This window comes from Callithrix jacchus, chromosome 8, assembly GCF_049354715.1.
Source record: "Callithrix jacchus isolate 240 chromosome 8, calJac240_pri, whole genome shotgun sequence".
NCBI lineage: Eukaryota > Metazoa > Chordata > Mammalia > Primates > Cebidae > Callithrix > Callithrix jacchus.
Window position 1 is genome coordinate 30,184,442 of NC_133509.1, and position 4,492 is coordinate 30,188,933.

A 4,492-nucleotide genomic window follows, 5' to 3' on the forward strand; every position below is an offset into this window, starting at 1 on the left:
AGTCTCTTCCCCTGCAGCAGACTTCAGCTTGGACATCCAAGCATTTCCACACATCCTTTGAAATCTAGACAGAGGTTCCCAAACCTCACTTCTTGACTTCTGTGCATCTGCAGGCCCAGCACCATGTGGAAGCTGCCAAGGCTTGAGGCTTGCACCTCTGAAGCAACAGCCCAAGCTGTACCTTGGCCGCTTGTAGCCACCACTGGAGCTAGAGCAGTTGAGACTCAGGGCCCCAAGTCATGAGGCTGCCCAGGAAACCATTTTTTCTTCCTAGGCCTCAGGTCCTGTGATGGGAGGGGCTACCTTGAAGATCTCTGACATGCATTGGAGACATTTTTCCCATTGTTTTGGTGATTAACATTCAGCTCCTTGTTACTTATGCAAATTTATGCAGCTGGCTTTCCAGACTTTTTTGCTGTCACCTCTTGAACACTTTCTTAGAAATGTCTTCTACCGGATATCCTAAATCATCTCTCTCAAGTTCATAGTTCCACAGATCTCTAGGGCGGGGCAAAATGCCGCCAGTCTCTTTGTTAAAGCATAGCAAGAGTGACCTTTACTTCAGTTCCCAATAAGTTCTTCATCTCCATCTGAGACTACCTCAGCCTGGACCTCATTGTCTATATCACTATCAGCATTTTGGTCAAAGCCATTCAACAAGTCTCTAGGAATTTCCAAATTTTCACGTATCTTCCCATTTTCTTCTGAGCCTTCTAAACTGTTCCAGCCTCTGCCCATTACGTAGTTCCAAAGTTACTTACACATTTTCAGGTTGTCTTTATAGCAGTGCCCCAATCCTAGTACCAATTTATGGTATTAGTCTGTTGCCATACTGCTATAAAGAAATACCTGGGACTGGGTAATTTATAAAGGAAAGAAGTTTAATCCACTCACAGTTCCGCATGTCTGGGGAGGCCTCAAGAAACTTAAAATCGTGGTGGAAGGCAAAGGAGAAACAAGTACCTTCTTCACAAGGCGGCAGGAAAGAGATAGTGAAGGGGGAAGAGCGCCTTATAAGGCCATTCACATCTCTTGAGAACTCACTCACTATCATGAGAATAGCATGGGGAAACTGCCCCTTAATCTAGTCACCTACCAGGTCCCTCCACATACCGCTGGGGATTACAATTAAAGATGAGATTTGGGTGAGGACATAGCCAAACCATATCAAGGCCAAGGGACTGTGACTGGGAGAGGGGAGTTTGGATACTGGCAGCTTTCTGATAGTGTTCCCTCAGCTGTGTGAAGATAGTATAGCTTCTTGGTAGTAGATGTTTGAAGAATTGAGAATGGTATTACTCCATCTGCCCTGCTGCTATTAAGACTGGTTCTGGATGTCCCAGTAAAATAATAATAGTGCATATATGGCCAGGTGCAGTGGTTCACGCCTGTAATCCCAGCACTTTGGGAGGCTAAGGTGGGTAGATCACCATAGGTCAGGAGTTTGAGACCAGCCTGGCCAACATTAGCGAAACCCTGTCTCTACTAAAAAATAGAAAAATTAGCTGGGTGTGGTGGCACATGCCTGTAATCCCAACTACTTGGGAGGCTGAGGCTGGAGGATCACTTAAACCTGGGAGGCGGAGGTTGCAGCAAGCAGATATTGCGCCACTTTACTCCATCCTGGGTGACAGAGCGAGACTTTGTCTCAAAGAATAAAAGGAAAAAAATAGTGCATATATGGCCAGATACAAGTGGTTTGCCCATGTTCTTGCCTATCCTGGAAAATACAACACTTGAAATTCATGAGACATCATTAGCTAGAATACTTTGAAATCTAATCTTAAAATGTTTTATAGTAAAATAAGAAAAATTAATATTTCTGCCACCAGCAAAGTTGATGCCTAAGGCATCCAAATGATCATTTGTCATTTGTTCTTTTGGCAAGCTGTAATGAGAAGGAATGCACTTGTAGAAATACTAGCTCCAAGTGCAGTGGCTCATGCCTGTAATCCAGCACTTCGGGAGGCCAAGATGGGCAGACCACAAGGTCGGGAGTTCAAAACCAGCCTGGCCAACATAGTGAAACATGGTCTCTACTAAAAATAGAAAAATTCGCCAGACATGGTGGTACATTCCTGTAATCCCAAGCTACTTGGGAGGCTGAGGCAGGAGAATTGCTTGAACCTGGGAAGTAGAGGTTGCAGTAAGCAGAGATTGTGCCACTGAACACCAGCCTGAGAGACAGAGCGAGACTGTCTCAAAGAAAGAAAGAAAGAAAGAAATATCAGCAAATAAGAGAAACACCTTATGTTGCCATACTCCTGTGACAGGTCATGTGAAATAATTTAAGTGATTGTATTACTTAGCCTGCAGCTTAAATATTTGTCTTGCTAGGTTTTCTTTTTTTTTTTTTAGGTGCTTGTAGTATGTGTTTATGCACTAGAAAGTTGGTGTTATCATAGTTCCAGCATAAGGATGACTTACTGTGCCATTATTTTCCTAACAGTATTACACTGTTTCATATAAACAGTGGAATTTCTGTATGCATCTTGGTGTTTGTTTCTTGTACTCTGAATGAACTTAGGTATAGTACACAAGCTCTCTTAACTAAAGGTCACATCTCTTCTAATCATTCAGAACACAACCTAGAACCAGAAAGAAAGTAAACAAAAACAGGCCTGTACTTATGGGACAGCTATTGAGTCTTCACTTATGAGTCATACCACATCATAATTTTTGCCGTTTAGAGTATTGTTATTATTCTACTTCATGTTTAATGGGCTTTTTAAAAAAACATTGCCCACTTCCAAAGTGATAATCTGTGAAATCACGGTTTTTATGTATTATATACCTTTTTTAGTATCCATTGTAATAAATACATAACTGTTAAATATGCAGCTCTTCTGTATGTAACAGCTAAAATCATATTCTTGCTCCATACTTTGGAAAATACTGCTTTGGGCCTAATCAGCTCATTTTTATTTTTTGTTTGTAGAGAGTGATTTATTTAAAGAGAGAGAGACACAGGAGAAGGAGAGAGAAAGAAACAGCTAACTCTCACACTGAGTGAGACAATCCAGAAAGATGGAATCCAAGAGAGGAAAGCAGCTTCCACACTGAGTGGAAGGGAATAGAGAGAGATGGAGTTTAGGAGGGGAAGACAGGCTTCCCTGAGAGAGTGTGGAAGGGGACTCCGGAAGAGAAATCCAGGAGAGAGAAAAACAGCTTCCATGAAGGGAGTGTTCGTGGAAGGGGACCCAAACATGGAGTCCCAATCAGCTCATTTTTAAAATAAAATGAAGATTGAACCAAAGCTAATGGTCTTGAAAATTCTGTAATCTCTATGATGGTGGTCATTATCTTGACACAATTCTAGCAAATTTAACTTGTTCCACCAGATGAAAGTAGATTAGGGCCGGGCAATGGCTCATGCCTGTAATCCCAGCATTTTGGGAGGCTGAGGGGAAAGGATAGCTTGAGCCCAAGAATTTTAGACCAGCCTGAGCAACATGGCAAGACTGTCTCTACACATTTTTTTTTAAAAAAAACTAGCTAGGCCTGGTGCTTGGTGCCTGTGATCCCAGCTACTCAGAAGGCTGAGGTGGAGGATCACTTAAGCCTGGGAGGTCAAGGCTGGGGTAGATTAGAATAGCAAAAAGGAAAAAGAGAAAGTTTGCTCTTTGATATTTTTGTGAAATCAGCTGCCTTTTTTTTTTTTTTTTTTCCTGAATTTAGACTTTTTTTCTCCCTCATTTGGTTCATTTATCGCCAACATTCTGAACATCTGTTTTTGAGCTGTTTGTACTCCACATTATATATATGATAGCATGTATGATATATAATATTGCTTATCTCCAAGGGTGCTGAACTTTTTATTCTATTATTATATTTTGTTTCCAGATCTATAGGTTGATAGAGGGGCAGATGACAAGGACTGCTCTTTTTTTTGAAATGGAGTTCACTCTTACTGCCCAAGCCAGAGTGTAATGGCGCGTGATCTTGGCTCACCAAACCCTCCGCCTCCCAGGTTCAAACGATGCTACTGCCTCAGTCTGGGAGTAGCTGGGATTACAGGCATGTGCCACCATGCTCAGCTAATTTTTTGTATTTTTAGCAGAAACGTCATTATGTTAGCCAGGCTGGTCTCAAACTACTGACCTCAGATGATCCACCCACCTCTACCTCTCAAAGTGCTGGGATTACAGGCATAAACCACCATGCCCAGCCAGGACCCAGAAACTTGAAACAGATGTATCGAGTGCCTCCAACAATTGGAGGAAGTAGATAATGAGACAGGAAACAGCATGTACTGTATATTTTTAAACATTAGGAGTAGAAGAAGCCCATTTGTACTCATTTAGATTCACATTTTGGTTTGGGTTTCAATTTAGGTTGTGTTGCTACCAAAGTATTTAAATCAGCGATTCCTATGTTTTTCCAGAATTCTCTCCCTTGTTACTTTCAGTGAGTTCCATAACTTAGATGTAAAGTTTGTTTAAATTTGTTTTGACAGTGTTTTGGAAATTGAAATTACTTTAGATGGCCTTTC

The 4,492-nt window shown here is 41.6% G+C and overlaps 1 protein-coding gene across 10 annotated transcripts in view; it reads left to right on the forward strand.

Annotated features, from left to right (window-relative positions):
- Positions 1 to 4,492, forward strand: part of SNAP23 (synaptosome associated protein 23) — a 49,790-nt gene that overhangs the window by 6,857 nt on the left and 38,441 nt on the right. The window lies entirely within an intron of this gene.